The sequence below is a fragment of the Capricornis sumatraensis genome, chromosome X, assembly GCF_032405125.1.
Source record: "Capricornis sumatraensis isolate serow.1 chromosome X, serow.2, whole genome shotgun sequence".
NCBI classification, from domain to species: Eukaryota; Metazoa; Chordata; class Mammalia; order Artiodactyla; family Bovidae; genus Capricornis; species Capricornis sumatraensis.
Window position 1 is genome coordinate 50651585 of NC_091092.1, and position 18832 is coordinate 50670416.

The following is an 18832-nucleotide window of genomic DNA, read 5'->3' on the forward strand; positions in this document are numbered from 1 at the left end:
TTTGCTGAGTCATACAGTAGTTCTATTTTTAGTTTTTTGAGGAAACTCAGTGTTGTTTTCCATAGTGGCTGCACCAATTTATGTTCCCACCAACAGTGTATAAGGGTTCCCGTTTCTCCACGTCTTCACCAACATTTGTTATTTGTAGTCTTTTTGATAACAGCCATTCTGACAGGTGTAAGTGATATCTCAATGTTGTTTTGATTTGCATTTCTGTGATAATTGGCAATGCTGAGCAGCCATCTTTATGTCTTCTTTGAAAAAATATCTGTTAATGTCTTCTGCCCATTTTTTGATTGGATTGTTTTGTTTTTGATATTGAGTTACATGAACTGTTTATATATCTTGGATACTAACCCCTTATCAATCATATCATTTGCAAGTATTTTCCCATTTCATAGGCTGTCTTTTCATTTCATGGATGGTTTTGTTTGCTGTGGGAAAGCTTTTAAGTTCAATTAGGTCCCATTTGTTTATTTTATTTATTTTACCTTAGGAAAATGTGGAACCACAAAAGACCCCAGATTGTCAAAGCAATCTTGAGGAAAAAAAGCAAAGCCAAGGGTATCATGCTTCTAGACATCAGAATAGTAATCAAATTAGCAATCTTTGCAAATTCACTTGACAAAATACATAGCAATTATTTTCCCAACCTCCATTCAAAAATATGGAAAAAAAAAAGTAAATACATGGTTTCAAAGGAGTGACAACATGCAGCTACAACAGATGTATCAAAATCCCTCCCCTTGCTTGTTATTACAGTCTGAGATCCTAAAGCAGGCTGCCTCCTTAATCTCGCTTCACTCAAGACAGGGATTGCTGCCTTTCTCTGCTACATCTTCCTTGTAGAGTAGGGAATCTATAGATTCCCCTTCTCCCCAAATCTACTTCCCAAGGGACAGGATCACCTTCATCTCTATGAATGGAAGTACCATGGGAGGAAGGATGGGATAGATGGTGAATCTTCCATAATGAGTGTTTTTTTTTTTTTTTTTTGCCAGTTCTATTTTAGTACAAGTGGAGGCTGAAATGGAAATTCAGCTCTAAATTAGAAAAGGATGCTTCGTCTCTTCACTCTGTTGATATTTGATCCATGGTGTTCTAATTATTGAGACCCAAGGGCAACTGAGTAGACGACCCAAGCTACTGCTTTATTTACAAGATGCACAGGGCTGCAGTCCAAATATCAGCTTTGTTCACAGAAAGGTGACAGCTCACCAAGACCCTCCTTCCTCCTACAGATGAGCAGGCTCACACACAAAAGAAAATGAAAAGTGGCTCTTCCTTACAGAGAAAGAGAAGAAACAAGAAAGGGAAGCAAAGAAAGAAATGAAATGACACCCTCCCTATCACCTGTAACCAGGGGCTTGGGCAAACTGGAAAACATAAAGACCCCATGTAGAAATTGCTAGGTGGATGCAGAGTGCTTTGAATGGAATAGTTGAGAGCTGTTTCTTTTTCTTTTTTTCTTTTTAAACTGCAATGCTCAATTCTTTCATCCCTGAGATGCCTGAAAAAAATTAGAACACAAATTCTGGCAACAAAAGCTTCATCTGAGTTTAGCAGAGTACACCCAATAAGAGAAGGAGCAGTGATGCACTGTGAGCCTAGCTTTCAAGGTTTAAAGAACAATAACCCCAAACTCCCTCAAGGGCTTTGCTAAGCTGGAAGGAAGTAGAAGCTCTTGCAGTTGATTGAGAAAACACCATGCCTTCAGTCCTTTCTAATTCAGATTGGAGATAAATAGCCAGAAATACAGACCTATGCATGATTGTGTCTAATTCTGTGATTTAACTACAAAGTGAGATTTTGGCTTAAACAATGCCAAACTTCTGGGTTAAAGGAAACATTGCTGGAAAGAAGTATCTGAGCTGCAGGATCTTTGAAAGGAGTAGGTCTTGTTCTCCTTTGTCTTTCTAAGCCTATACCTCAGTGCCTAGCCTATCGTACTAATATTTGTTCAATCTTGTGTTCATTCAGCTAATATCTAACAATGCCTTTACTGATGAGGCTGGTGCTAGGTCTAGGGGCAGAAAGCTGACTTAAGAAAAGCAAAATCTAGTGGACTATGTCAATTTTTTTTTTTTTTAAAGAACATCATTAGGGAGAGAATTTACTGAAAATAAGTATTGCTTGTAGAGGGAAACAGGTAACTTCAATAAAGAGAGAAGGCTTTGATCATGAGATCAGCAGATGTCTCAACGGTCAGGCATAAATAAACAAGGCTAGAAAGAACTGCGTGTCGGGAAGTGGGATGGATGACCAAGGGTGGCCAAGCGGGATGGAAGGTCAAAGAATGTTTTACTCTCAAGAGGATGTTTGAAAGGGGGGTTGTGTTCTGGCTCGGTAGGTATGTAGGCTGATGGTAGGTCAAAGTTCAGGGGCTTGGGGAAAAGAAGAGAAGCTGGATTGTGTAAGACTTTAGAGCCCAATATAAGCCCGTTAGTTTGGGGGCAGTTTGTTTTGTTTTTTCGTTCTGAGAGAAAAGGGGACCCATAAGGGTTTTGAAAATAGGAGTGACATGATCTGGCTCACATTGCTTTAAAGGCTCAGAGTTCAGATTTTTTTTTTTTTTTTAATTTATCTGTGATTACCCTACCCCTAAAATTCTGTTTCAGATTCCAAGGCAGGGCATACCTCCTTAACCCTCATGGATCTAGACTATAACAGTTGTGTCCATGGTAGATTAGATTCTTGTTTAGCAAATAGTCACTCTCTCTCCTTTAACCTCCATGGGAGGAGTGTTTTCCCTGCCCCTTTGATGTTGGACTTGCCTGTGTACTTGCTTTGGTCAATGGCATGATACAAATAGGGCTTTGGTATGTACTTGTGTGGCTGGGCTTGTTTTTTCCTCTTGTGCTTCTGAATTTGTTTTGAGAAGAGCTTTTGCTGGATGAGCAGCTAGTCCCAGAAGAATGAAAGACACATGAAAAAGGCAGAACTGAACCCACGCATTGGAACCAAGTCAGCCTAGATCACCCAACCCCCACACCTGCAGTCTACAGAAGGGCCTTCATAGCTGATCCACAGACCTGTAGCCTGAAGTAAAGCCATTGCAGTCAACTCGAGATGTATGCTGCTGAGTATCTGGGTAATTCTTTCATGGAGCAGAAACTGACTGATTTGTTAACTTTCTAATTATCTTTATAACACCCTAATCATCTTTTTGCCCTCAAAATTCTCTTTCCAATACCCAGAGTATCGGACACATGTTCTTAAAATAAAATATCAGATTCTGTACCCTCCTCCTCAAAAATCATCAATAGCTCCCCATTGGCTGCAGAATAAAAAACCAATATCATAGCAGGAAATCCAAAGCCCTTCATAATTTGACTTTCAACTCCCTCTCTCAGACTTCATCTTGTCATACTGGTGACTACACTTATGGAATCAATAAATATCTGTCCATCGTCTACTAGGTACCAGGTACTATGCTCGGCACTGGGGATATAAGATGGACAGAATATGGATTTTTATTGGAGAGGCAGATAAGAAAACTTGCAGTGTTGAAACAAGGTACGAATGTTGGTACAGGAGTCAGCACAGGGTACTGTGGGGATGTCTAGCAGAGGCTTCCTGGGGGAGGTGGGGTGTAAGATGAGATCTAAGATGAGAATAGAAGTCAACCCAGCAAAGAGAGGAGACAAAGGAAGGTTTAGGCAGAAGGAAGCTGCTGCATGCTCAAAGGCCTGAGGATAGGAGAGCATAGCATATTCACATAACTGCAGCCATTTCGTTCGACTTCCCAGGTGGCACTGGTGGTAAAGAACACACCAGCCAGTGCAGGAGACAGAAGAGATGTGGGTTCAATTCCTGGGTCAGGAAGATCCTCTTGAGGAGGGCATGGCAACCCACTCTAGTATTCTTGCCTGGAGAGTCCCATGGTCAGAGGAGCCTGGTGGGCTTCAGTCCATAGTGTCACAAAGAGTCAGACACGACTGAAGTGACTGAGCATGCACACATGTCACAAAGAATATCAAGGGAGAGAGGGTAACAATAGTGGGAGGTTAGAGAACAAAGCACAGGCCCTGCCCTGCTGGGTGTGTAGACTGTGCGCCATAAAGAATATCCACTTTGGATGAACCAGGTAGCAGAGTCAAATCTGGGGTCTATCTCTGCAATTCCTGGGTCTGTTTTCCAGTCCTGGTATTGACTCATGCATAAACTTAGGCAAGTTTTTAAAATCTCCCTTTGTCTCCGTGTCTCCATATGTGAACTTGGGACCACAGTATTGCCTACAACATAAACTTGTTATAAGAATTCATTTAGATGGCACATGTTAAATGCTTAGCACAGTGACTGGCATGTAATAAGCACTCAATACATAAGTATGACTTTCAGCTATTTGTATCTTATCCTTAGGGCAATGGGAAGTCATTGAAGGGATTTGTGGGACTGAAACATTAAGATGATGGAGGCTGATTTTGTGTGGAAAATGGATGTGAGGCCGTGGAGGCAGCTGGGGGTGGGCAATCAGCAATGGGGCTTCAGCAGAGATTCAAGGAAATGGTAATGGCTCGAGGCCTGGACCAGTATAGTGACCATGGTTATGAAGGACAGGACTTGGGGAGAACCCCCAGACTTTGCTGGCATAGGGAAAAGAACAGGTTGGGACTCACAGTGACACCTGGGTTTCTGGCTGCAGTAACCAGGTAGCTCAAAGGCTGGCCATCAGGATGGCAAAGGCAAGAACAACATTCTTTGCAGGGAGGATGATGAAATTAGTCTGATGCATACAGAGCTCCAGGGAGCTGCGATTCTTCTAGGCGGAGATATGGGTAAGCAGGGAGAGAGATCCTAGCATGTGTTCTAGCCACACCACACCACCCAGTGTCCTGGAAACAGTGAGCTCTCCCAGCCCTCTCTTACTTTACACAAACTGTTCTCTCAGCCAGAACTTCACTCTCCACTGATCAAAGGTAAGAGCTACGTGAGCATTGGTTTACGGTGCACACTGTCTTTACGTGAAAACACTGAAGACCTGAGAGTCTGCTTATTTGATCACTTTCACACCCGCCTCCTCTGCTAGTTCACGATCTCCATGGTGGCTGGGACTTGGTCCAAGGCTTCTGCATCCTCCAGCCTACAACCCAGGGAAGACACAGAGGAGACATTCAGTGGATGTGCATTACCTACAATTTAAAAAATCCACTTTATTAAGGACATGTGGCTGTGGTGGGGAGTGGTGGGTGTAGTATGGTCCTGCAGAATTTGCTCCAAGTCAAAGTCCACCGCCAACGGGTCAAGCTGCAAGATTTCCCTAGTTGTTCCTCATCCCTGATGGGCTGACACCACTGGCATGAAGCGTCTAAACAAGCAGTGGAGCTAACCTCCCATCACAGCTTACCCTGTTGCCCTCTGGCACTGACTCTAGGTGCTCACTTTGACCTCTTCTCCTGGATACCACCCTGCCACCAGTTTTGATAGTCCCATGCCTTTCATCCGGAATCCCCAAGTTTTGCTTGCACTCATCTTTTGCTTCCACTGCACCCAGGGCTCCAGTCCTGATTCTTGTCTCATTTCTCAGACCATCTTCATCTGTAGTGTCTTCTATCAGTGCACGGAGTCCCCCATGGAGCCAGGTGTTCTGACATCTGGCTTGAATGCAATTCAAGTGGGCCAGGTACCAAAAAAGTCTGTTGAGATAGAACTCATGTCTCTCAGCTGCCTGGGGCATGGCCAGCCACTCCTTGCCTCTCTTATAGATGCTCATCTCTGTGTTCCCAGTACCCCACAGCCTCCTGGCTTTCTCCCTAGCTGTCTACTTCTGATTTCTCTCTCTCTCTCTCTCTTTTTTTTTTTTTTTCTTTCCGCAGGAGCTTTCTGTTCCAAATGATCACAGCAGTAGAGATTATTACAATGTTGTATAAATAAGAATAACCTGGGAAGCTTTAAAAGGCACATTCTGGGGCCCTGCCCACAGATCCTCAGGTGTGGAAGAAGCTCGAGTGTGTGGAGTGTAGCAGGTTCCTCAGGTGATTCTGAAACAGATGGTGCTTGGAGCCTGCAATCCTTGCTGGGCCTTGTCTTCTCGTTCTGTGACCTTCCATGTCAGTAATGACGGGTCTCAATCCTGCTCTTGGCCTAAGGCACTCTCTTGTGCTCCTGCTGGAACCAGGCAGCCACCTAGCTGATGACTTGAAGACTTGGAGCCATTTCAAATTTAACATGTTCAAGCTGGAACTCTTACCCTCCTGAAAAGTCCCCTCCACAGCCCTTCTCCCTAGAAGTCCTCAGCTCAGTGAACTGCCTCTTCCTCAGCCCCTCACCTTGGACTTGCATATCTGTCAGGAAGGTCTGCAGTCTACATCAAAAGCATTGCTCACAACCATCTACTTCCTTCATTTGGAACAGCTAAGAGCTCCTTCACTTTCTGTCAGTACTACTGCAAGTTCTTCCATGTTGTTTCCTCTGTCACACTCTGCCCCTCACCCCCTCTAGTTCAGCCTCAATGAAACAGTCAGTTCAGTTCAGTCACTCAGTTGCGTCAGACTCTTTGCGACCCCATGAACTGCAGCACGCCAGGCCTCCCTGTCCATCATCAACTCCTGGAGTTTACTCAAACTCATGTCCATTGAGTCGGTGATGCCATCCAATCATCTCATCCTCTGTCGTCCCCTTCTGCTTCTGCCCTCAAATTTTCCCAGCATCACAGTCTTTTCAAATGAATCAGTTCTTTGGATCAAGTGGCCAAAGTATTGGGAGTTTCAGCTTCAACATCAGTCCTTCCAATGAACACTCAGGACTGATTTCCTTTAGGATGAACTGGTTGGATCTCCTTGCAGTCCAAGGGACTCTCAAGGGTCTTCTCCAACACCACAATTCAAAAGCTTCAATTCTTCAGCGCTTAGCTTTCTTTGTAGTCTAACTCTCACATCCATACATGACTACTGGAAAAACCATAGCCTTGACTAGATGGACCTTTGTTGGCAAAGTAATGGAGCAGCCATGAAGAGATACCCCACATCCAAGGTCAGGAGCAGCAGCTGTGCTTTGCTGGACCAGCCATGTTGAGATACCCCATGTCCAAGCTCAGAAAAACCCCAGTAAGATGGTAGGCACTGGAGCGGCTGTGAGGAGATACCTCCTGTCCAAGGGAAAAGGAGAAGCCCCAGCAAGATGGTAGGAGGTGCAATATCATGTTTAGAATCAAACTCCATTCCTGCCAGAGACACTCAGAGGGCTCAAACAAACCTTGCGCACACCAGGACCCAGGGACCCCACAGAGACTGAGACAGAACTGTGTTTGAGAGTCTCCTGTGGAGGTACAGGTCAGCAGTGGTCTGCTGTAGGGACAGGGGCTCTGGGTATGGGTATGGCATAAGTCCTCTTGGAGGAGGTCACCGTTAACCTACTATAGAGCTGCCAGAATTTACATAGGACTGGGAAACAGACTCCTGGAGGGCATAAAAGAATCCTATGCATCAAGACCCAGGGGAAAGGAACAGTGACCCCACAGGAGACTTGCCTGTGAGTGTCCGGGAGTTTCCAAAGAATACTTGGATTGGTGGTGGCATGCTCCAGGGTTGGGGGCATGGACTATAGCAGTACATACCTGGGATCTTTTGAGGAAGATCACCATTATCTCCATTACCTCCACCATAGTTTGGCCCCAGGTAAATAGCAGGGAGGGAACACAGCTCCACCCATCAACAGAAAATTGGATTAAAGATTTACTGAGCATGGCCTCACCCATCAGAAAAAGACCCAGTATCCCCCTCAGGAAGTTTACCCAATCAGGAAGCTTTCATTAGCCTCTCTTTGCAACCCCATGAATCGCAGCACGCCAGGCCTCCCTGTCCATCACCAACTCCCGGAGTTTACCCAAACTCATGTCCACTGAGCCAGTGATGCCATTCAACCATCTCATCCTCTGTTGTCCCCTTCTCCTCCTGCCCCCAATCCCTCCCAGCATCAGGGTCTTTTCAAATGAGTCAGCTCTTCACAGCAGGTGGTCAAAATATTGGAGTTTCAGCTTCAATATCAGTCCTTCCAATGAATACTCAGGACTGATTTCCTTTCAGATGGACTGATTGGATCTCCTTTCAGTCCAAGGGACTCTCAAGAGTCTTCTCCAACACCACAGTTCAAAAGCATCAATTCTTCAGCGCTCAGCTTTCTTTATAGTCCAACTCTCACATTCATACATGACTACTCGAAAAACCGTAGCCTTGACTAGATGGACCTTTGTTGACAAAGTAATGTCTCTGCTTTTTAATATACTGTCTAGGTTGGTCATAACTTTCCTTCCAAGGAGTAAGCATCTTTTAATTTCATGGCTGCAATCACCATCTACAGTGATTTTGGAGCCCAAAAAAATAGTCACCCGCTGTTTCTACTGTTTCCCCATTTATTTGCCAGGAAGTGATGGGACCACATGCCATGACCTTTGTTTTGTGAGTGTTGAACTTTAAGCCAACTTTTTCACTCTCCTCTTTCACTTTCATCAAGAGGCTCTTTAGTTCTTCACTTTCTGCCATAATGGTGGTGTCATCTGCATATCTGAGGTTAGAGGCCAGACAGACTGAAAACCACCATCACAGAAAACTAACCAATCTAATCACACGGACCACAGCCTTGTCTAACTCAATGAAACTATGAGCCATGCCATGTAGGGCCACCCAAGATGGACAGGTCATGGTGGAGAGTTCTGACAAAATGTTGTCAACTGGAGAAGGGAATGGCAAACCACTTCAGTATTCCTGCCTTGAGAACCCCATGAAGAGTATGAAAACAGTCAGTAATTTTGTCCAAAATCAACCTAGTCATGTTACCTGAAAAGAAAGTGAAAGTGAAGTTGCTCAGTCTTGTCCCCATGCGACCCCACGGACTATAGCCTACAACGCTTCTCTATCCATGGGGTTTTCCAGGGAAGAATACTGGAGGGGGTTGCCATTTCCTTCTCCATGTTACCTGAATGCTTTTTCAAACCTTCATCTACTCCCCAAAGCACCATGTAGTCAGAATCCTAACTGGTCCTTCATAATTTAGCCTGGGGTAAGTTAGGTTAACCCTAACCTCTGGCCTCTGGACAAATCAGTCCTATCACTTGTTTTGTTAATAAAGTTTGATTGGAACCCAGCCACACCCATTTGTCTACCTACTGCCTGTGGCTACTTTGAAGCTATGATGGACTATCCCCAGGCCAATATGAATGTCGTCTGAGTGAATGCCACTGAGGGGACCTTAAGCGGGTCTTCAGGGGAGTAGGTTTAAGTCAGTCTCCCAGTTTGGATGGATGTGAGTTGCACCAGCTTTACAAGTGCTGTGACTGAAGGAAAGCAATGGTGGCCTCCTAGTCCACTGCTTGTCACAGGTCTGACATGCTACCCTGTGTCCTAAAGGAGTCTCTTTCTCTACCCTTCAACAGTGTCTCTTAGAAATACAAGCACCAGGACTTCCCTGGTGGTCCAGTGCTTAACACTAGCACTTCCACTGCAGGGTCCACGAGTTTGACACCTGGTCCAGGGAAGATCCTTCATGCCGACAGTGTGGAAAAAAAAAAAAAAAATTACATAGGCCAGAAGACAGTGAAATTATATGATGTGTTCCTATTGTAAAAAAAAAAAAAAAAGATTGCCTGCCCCCCCCCCACCCACCCACCCAGCCCCCTCTCCAAATGCAAGTACCTCTGAGAGTTCTGATGTAGTCATGTGCATGTGAATCAGCTGCACTGGGAATTTGGTGTCAAGTAGAAGGAATAAGCTGAAAGAGCATCAGTTTGACTCAGGGTGGAGAGGTTACTGTTAGAGCTCATGGCCCTTGTTGCAGAAGAAGCCTTCTGATTGAGAAGCTGCGAGGCTGTGCAGGCGCCAGGCAGGGTGAAGTGGGGGCGTGTGTGGGCACCAAGAGAAGAGAGAGACGAGGCAAGAGGGTCAGTCTGCTTTCCTCTAATAGACATCTTCACATGTCAGCAACAAATCAAATTAAATATTTTTATTCCTTTCCAGTCTTCTCTCTGGGTTTCCTGTAGCTCAGCTGGTAATGCAGACTAGCTTTCTCTACTTACACCCAAAAAATAATTAGGCAGAAGTTATTTATATATTAGAAGTCAAGTATGATTCTGAAGTGTTAAACTGCTCGTTTTGAATGAGTTATTAACTAGTACCTGAAGGAATACTCTTTGTGATTAAAGATGTCAGCGAATGCCCAGTAGCCACTTTTAAGGGGGGAGGGCACTTTTAAGGAGGCTTAATGACAAATTCAGAATGGCTGAGTGGTATTGGATGTACTCACAATCTTTAAAAACTAACAGTACCCAAAATAAACAAACGGAAGCCCTTGAGTCTGAAGGAGTCCCCCCACCTTTTTCTTTTCTTTTGTTAACAAAACTTTCTCTATAGAATGAAATTCCAAGGCGAATTTCTGAGAGTATTTTTTTTATAGTTCAGATAACTTAAAGTTGCTATTCTGAATAGAGTCTGTTGAGATATAACCTGAATTTAAATTCTTTGGAATTATTTTCAATTCTATCTAATTGAGGGTAAATAATAATAATAAAAAATAGACCCAACTCCAGTTAGAGAAGATGATATTACAATCAACTAACCTGTGTGCTCCATTTGTCAAGCTCAAGAAATAACCTCAAAATTGAAACCTAGGATTGAAATAATGAATATGAGCACGTCTTACCATTTCTGGTATGAGGTTGTTACTATAGTGCCATCTTCAGTGCAATGTCCAAAGGAAGTTGTTTTATTCCTTTGTTAAAAAATAAATCAAGCATCAGAAACTATTCTTTTGGGGATCTCACAACATGAAAATGCTAAAAATGACAGAGAAATTTATGTCTCTTCTAAAATGATGCTTACTGTCTAACTGGTATTTAGCATTGTGGATTTGTATCTGGCAGGTATCATGCATTAGTTATTAAACTACTATAGATCAAGTATTTGAATGTTTGGAGCCAAATACATATTTAACTTGCTGGATAAATGACTTAAGTCTATAAACCAGAGAATCTTGGATCTGAGAGTTAAGAGTGTTCTCCAAGATCATCTGCTCTAAACTTGCATTCAAATACATTTTCTTGAATGACATCCATCCTCCTTGTCAGAACTGTTCAGACTATGGACACCTCCCTGGACAAAGAATTCTGTATTTTGGAATCTAGCTCATTCCAGTTATAGGCTGCTATGAATCCTTATGGAAAATATCCTTCTGCCACATTGGAATGTTTCCCTGAAGCATCACCCACAGATCCTCACTCTCCTCTCTGGAACTTACAAATAGAACAGTGTAATGGAAATAGCATTATCCTGTGAGTCAGGAGAATCAGGATGTAGACCAGATTGGCCTTCATGTGTTGCTTGACTTTGGGCAAGTCACCTTCCTGCTCCAGCCCTACTTGCTTTTCCAAAAGGAAAGGAACTGGGAAGAAGCAATCTGATTTCAATGGGTGTGTATGCTCCCATCTGTTTATGGTGGTTCTTAAACATTGAAGATGACTATTCCCCAACAGGCTCTTGGATTAATCCCTTTCTGATGACATTTAAGATGGAATAAAGACTGTTTAGACCATGTCCTATAGTAAAGACACTATTTAGAAACTAGCTTTCTCCAATGTGTTTGTAGTCAAATGAGTAGGTGAAATCAGATATGCATTTGGGATTAAATACCCAAATTACTGCTCACACATCCTACACTGCAGCACAGTCTAGGCAACCAAGAGTATTGTGCAGTCTGTACAGAGTCCTACTTCTCTCCAAATGGACACATCAAAGCCTACAAAAAGTCAACAAGTTCCAAGGAAGGTGATCTCACTGGATGGAATTTTAATGAAATGCCTGTGTTTGGGTTCTTTTAAAATTCCTCTTTTCTTAAGGACATGCTAGTTGTCTTCTTAGTTCTGATGGTTTGATCCAGTTTACAATACACATTTCTGTGGAACTGCTTAGTTACATCTAGAAAAAAAATGCTTTGTGAATTTTCATGGTGAGAACGGATACAGCAGCATTTAAGCAGCTGTGCCAAATCTGAGCAAATGAATATTTTCTGAAATAGAAGGTGCAAGGAGAAAATAACAGCCATGCTTACGGCAACACATGGCAAACCTGCCTACATGTCAGCAATAATAGACTTCTCGAGTTACTGCAGGGACCCCAGAGTACAAACTGATTTCTCTGAATCCAGCTCAGGACTAAAAGCCTTGCAGTCCAATTCTGATGCAAGGAAATCTAAATTGCGAGAAATCCTAACATTGTCCTGTTTCCTGATAATTCACTCTCTCTTCTTATAATTACTTTCGTGTCAGCAAGACTACCTTTGAAATCAATCACTTACTGTACTACATTTTCCATATTTCTTGAAGTTATAAGAAGGAAATGAACAGATAGAAGTGTGATGATTCTTTCTATAAATAGCTTGAGTTTCCAGGGTGGAGATTACCCTTCACTTTGACAGGGAGAGCTATGAATAAAACAGCCAGTAACTACTGTGGGCTGGAAGATAACTGGTAAATAAAAACAAATATAGCAATGTGGGAAATACACACAGCAGCGTGATCTCTACTTGTGGTAATATTCCACTCTTGAACATGGAATCCTAGGTTTTGTGTGTGTACTGCCACTAACAAGTAAACGACAGTGGAAAAAAAAAAAAAATCTCCCGAAAGTAGCCTATGACATAGATGATGTTGGATTTTTATAACAGCAGAAGAGAAGAATTTCCAGCAGGGAGGACTTGGCAAATATGACACATCCTGCGATGGAGCAAGGGGACCCATGGCAGAGACATGGCTTCCTGGGGGTTCTGGCAGAAAATGGCTTCTGAAATACGCGCTTGGTAATTTGTACTGAAATACAATTTCTGATAACAAACCAAAAGGCCTAGCAGCTTTTTACCAGAAGATTAGGTACCCAAATGTTTGTATCGACTTATTTTGTCCCCTATCAAAATTCATTATATGTAATAAACCTGTTTCACCTCCTACTCTCATTAAACACATTTGCTAATTATTATTATTTTTTAACAGCTAGAACTCACCAGGAGGCCCTGACATTCAGTCAGTTCGTGATAACAGTCATCCCAGGAAAAAATATCATGGAGGCTGTAAAGGTAACTAAGTCGTTTTCACTGACCAGGGAATTCTGTAAAAACATGAGTTGTGTTGATACAACCTGGATTTCCTACATATTTAAAAAGAAATAAAGCAGAGAGGGAGAAAGGAGTCTAAGATTTGACATATTTTACCCTGAGTCTTGTTCAGTAATCAGAGACTGAGTTCTATCTGATAAACAACATTTTCCTTTTGATACTCATTTGCCCTTATCCTTCTCAACCTTCACCTGGGTAGACAGCTTTTTAGTCAGTCATTTTCAATCTGCTTTTCTTTTTTTTAAACCTCTGTATTCTAATAATTTTGAGTCAAACTCTCACCCTGGGGTTCCTTACTTTGGATCTAGGGGCCCCTATCTGGCTCTCTGGATAATATTTGTGAAAGGTAGTAACAGATTTGTACCATGGTTGGCTACTTTGCCATTCCATACTGCACTGTACAGCAAGGAAGCTTATAGATTGCAGATGATAATGATGATAAAATTAACAAATAAGGAAAATCAAAACCAAATCTCAAGACAGTAGACATTACTGAAATCCAAGGAAGTCCTGGGAGAATGCATAATTCACTCTTTGTGTGTATTCCTCTGTGTCAGTGTGTGCGTGTGTGTTTGCATGTGTAGGTAGGTAGAACTGGCCTGTTGTATAAACTAATGGAACAATGGCATAATCTAAAAACCAGATCATTTGCATTTCCTTTTGATGTTGAGCTTTACTAATGTCATGCTAATAAACACACTGAATGGTTACAAACATGACCTATAAGAAAAGACTTTTATTAGTGAAAACAGCATTAAAATGATCAAATATCAACTCCAGAAGTTTACCACAATGGTTCAGTTTACATGGAACAATGATGGAAACATACATTGTAAATCTCAGTGAGAGAACAGACCTCACTATCACTTTCGAAGGCTGTCATGAGCAGTTAGCAGTGTATGACATTAGCTGGTATAGAAATAGATTGTTCATGAACTTCAGATGACTGTTTCCTTCCTATAGTTAATTTGAAAGTGATATTATATATTCTTATTACATATTCAGACCACTCTCTGAAGGCCATATTAATGAGCTTTTTAAATTCAACAAGGAATTTCTCATATTTGATGTATTATTGAATCACCAGAGTTTCTATTTAGCCCACGTATACAAAAGAAAACTAAGGTGGAAGCCTGAGTAATTCTTTCCTGGTTCTGGGTACTATAGTCAGCAGATCTAGTAATTATGATTTAATGAAACATTTGAATCTTTTTATTCTCAGTGGCAATTATTTGGCTCAAAGTATTCAAGTGGTTGTCTCAGAGCCCTCCCTCATTTTCCCTCTGCAGACATAGGCAACAACAGGGTAAAAATAATCTTTAAAGAACTAAAAAGTCATAGAGTTTCACACAAGATGGACAATGCAGTTTTCCTTCCTTGAGTAACCTTTCTAAAATGCAATCTTGTCAACCAGGGGGAAGTAAAACAAATGCAATTCAAAATTAGACTAAGATCAGTTTTGTACAGAATAAATTATTAAAATGTATTTAGCTTCCCATTTGCTTTTAACAAAGGACAGAGTCCCCGGCAAATCTGAAATTGAGGATTAACAATTGAACTTGAGATTTGTCACCAGTGATTCCCTGTAAATGAAGCCACAAACAGGATATTTTAGTTCAGCCCATTCGATCATAGTGACTAACAGACTGAGCACTTGAAATGAAGCTAAACCTTTGATACCCTTTGTCTACGTAACTGAGTGGCTTGGACCCAAACCACTGTGCTCACTATGAAAAAAAGAACTAAAATAGGTCTCTCCGTCATGTGATGCATTTCCCGTAACACACAAAACATTTTGTCCAAAAGTACTCATACATGCTATCTATATTGCTCAGGTCTTCAGCATAGCTGGTTATAGAGCCAGGCCATAGCAACGTTAATGTTCTCTGTATCCCTCGGTCTTTCTATCGCTTCCTGAAAGAAAACACTTTATTGGCCAGTTTATAATCTTTGCAGCCTTATTATGCAATTGGTTCATTTTTCTCAACAAAATGATGGACTGATGATTTTGGTCATCTTTGAAAGAACCAAATAAAAGTCAAAAGCAATCCCAGAAATGGATAACTAACCAATCAAGCTGGCCATAGATGATAGAGGACCCTATGTTTTCTAGAAGTAATGAAACAGATAAAGATTGAACTTTAATATTTGCTTATCTGCAATTATGTCAGATTCCAACTGATTCAAGGCAATGGGGAAGAATCAAATCGTGTTGACCTTGGCCCTGTCTGGCTCTTCTCCAAAGAGAATGCCAGTGGAAAGGAACTCAAATTGCAAAGATGTTCGAAAGGAAAAGCATCTCTTAACACAGATTTAGCAATTAAGTTTAATACAAAGAGCATTCTAAAGCTCTGTGTCTTAACCTCAAATCTGGGTGAAAAGATCAATTTGATTACTGCTTTATTTCTTCTGAAAAATAATGGAAAGATAAATATATTTAACAAAGTATGGCTTCAGAAATACCATTGTAGCAAACAATTTTATTAAGACTTTCATAAAAATGGCATTTAATAAAGTCTTCTAATACCTTGATGCTATTAAAAGCAAACAAAAGATTAAAACAGTTCCTTTCTGTGATTTACATTAGCTTTTATAGCATTACTTGATTTTTGTCTTAGAAACTAATATAAATAATAATAATCAAATCAGGGTAAAAACAATACAATGAGTTTTCTTTACTTTATTTCAAAATAGTAATTATAAATACATTCTTCATATATTTTCTCCCCAGCTCTTTGGATGCGACAATAACACAAAAAAATAATAACTCACTGTGCTCATTTCATACAATGTCAATGTACAAATCATGCAAAGGATATAGATTAATATTTCTGCCATACATTTCTAGATGTCTTATTATTTCTCCAATACCTGTTGATGTTACTCATGAGGCCATGCCCTGTATAATGTATGCATCCTTGTGGCTTAAAGAAATTAACTGTTTTTCTAAAAGCAAAGAAAGAAAGCTGGTCTTGAAATGATTTTCTAATTAATATATTTATTCAGTTTATTTTTCAGAATGGAAAACTAAATACAGAATACAAATTGCCTTATAGACTGGAATCACTGTATTCTAATAGCTGCTTTCTCATAAAATTACACAAAGATTTCCTTTTAAAGAATTGAATCATCTTTATTGATTTCATAAAAAAATAATTAAAACTTGATTTATATTCCACAGACATATTATCCCCACCCCTTTACTGATTTCATATGATCTAATTTCCTCTGTCACCATTCTAACAGAGTCCAAGTACATGATACAATGCCAAGAAGCCCATGATGTGTCAGACCACATTAGAAATGAGCACTTCTTGGATTTTTTAGATTTGAATTAAATTCTACTAAAAATGCTGTACCAACATATAGATCTTTCCTTAAGGAGTTAAACTAACATCAAGGTTATAGTTGAAACCAACAAACTGTAGATAACAGTATTTTAACTGCTCTTGTACTCAACTCAAAATTTATGCCTAACTACATTATCATAAAATGTACAAGTAGAACTAATAAGAGACAGGTGTAAAATTGTATACATTGCATAATGTAGGCACAAAGACTTTAGTTCAGGAAAAGAGATCAGCCTTAACCAAGGATTTGTTACTGTCATTCACTTATAAGTAGAACTTCCAAATAACCACATACATTGAATTTTTTTTTTTTTTTGAAAAGGTGAACATTTATTCCTTTCAGCAGAAGAGTATGAGATAGCCAATATGCTACAGCAAGCTTCAAGATGGAGGCAGGTACTCTTATCATTGACAACTGCAAAAACCTTGAAACCTCTTCAAACTATCACCACACTGAATAAAAGGCATCATCTCAATGACCTCTTATCCCCAGCTCATAAATAGAGCTTTCTGGTTCCTCCCATGAGCATCTACTTAAGATTCCTCAAGTCATACTTTATTGACAGGATAAACTAAAACACTTTCTTTGCAGGCTTTGCGTCTTTATCCTGTCAATACACATTAGAAGCCCTTTAATCCATGGATGCATGCAAACATGGTAATGGCATATTAAAAGTTCTTATGAAACTGTAGATGCAAACAGGCTGTTGGGCACACATCTTCATGTCTTTTCTTTCAAGATCAGAAAGCAAGTATTTGTTTATATATTTTTAATAGTCATATAAAGTATTCACAGACATTGTCATGAAAATTAAAATTACACATTAAAGTTTTAAGAGCACCAGCACGTACATATGGAGACAATTTTTTCTGCTATTTAAAAAAAAAATCTCCAAATAATCTATATGTATGCATGTACACCCAAACACACACATACACACAAACACCTCCAAGAATGCCAAGTTGTTTGTTTGCTTTTTTTAAAAATCTTGCAACAAACACATAAAGCCCTGGAATTAGTCATTAATAAAGAGACTGCTGTTACAACTTGAATCATAATATCATTTTAGAAGCTGCACCAAAATACCTGTCACTTGAAACTCATGAAGAATGCCTATATTTTACCTTCTTGGTCATCTTACTGATCAATACGGTAATTACAAGAGATGGAACACGAATAATATACATATGCAGGCAGGCCAAGAAGGCAATATGTTTCAGGATGTCCCTTTGCTAATTGGGAGAATCTAAAAATATTAAAATATCTCCCATGATCAAGTGCTCCCTTCCTTTGACCAATTTAGACTTAGAAGTTAACAGCACAAGCAAACACAGTGGCATATCATTTGTACTTGCAGACTGTGAACTCATCTGAGACCAATGAAAGCATTTTACAGTGTGGCTTTCATAGCCGCGGATTACCATGATGTTTACTGTTCTACTTGATTATCTGATAGTAGTCAGAATGATGAAAGAACAGGATATGATGCATACAAGATATAACTACTAACCTTATTCAGTATTTTTTTAAATATTCGTAGTGAAAACTATTTGAATTCAGCTCATAGAATCCTGAAAAGCAAGACAAGTGGTGGCAAATAATTGCCTCAGACACGGTCTATAAAACTAAGGAACCTATTTTAAAATGCACGGTTGGTAACAAATCTGAAGATAATATGCTAAATTCTCAATGATAGCACAGAACTATTTTTTTAATTTTTTTTTGTGTTTTTTTTTGTTTGTTTTGTTTTTAAATGATACCTGATCACAATGTCCAGAATATTTCTGTACACATAAGCTTCAGTTTTAGTTTGGTATATTTTTGCTGTCTAAATGTATACTATTGATAAATTCCCTGTGATCAGGAAAACAAGTCAGGCATATTAAATACAGATTAAGGAGTACATATTTTCCTATTTAGTATACAAAGTACTTCATAAATATGAATTATGTTACAAAAATAGCTTTGGGTGCGCTCACACGGTAAGCACTTTGCTAATTTTGGACAACCTTTAAGGATTGTGGGTATTTCACATAACTGAGAACAAACTCTAATATTAGTTGAATTTGAGCCATGTTTAATTCTGATAAACATCACGTATTTCTTCAGATCACCACAAACGCTAGGTAACTCACGTTTATTATTATTATTTTTTTTCTCTTTTAGGTTTTATGTCTAGACAAGTAATGCTTAAAGTGTTCAAATTTATTTTATAGTTATGTAATGCATGGTATATTTTAAACAAATATTTGCACAATTTAACATTATAAATCCAGCGGTTTCAAGATGCAGGCCATAAAGTTTACCGATTTACAAATACTGTCGAATGTTCTCTCTTGGCATGCTTTTTTTTTTTTTTTTTTTTTTACTTTTCAGATAATCTTTA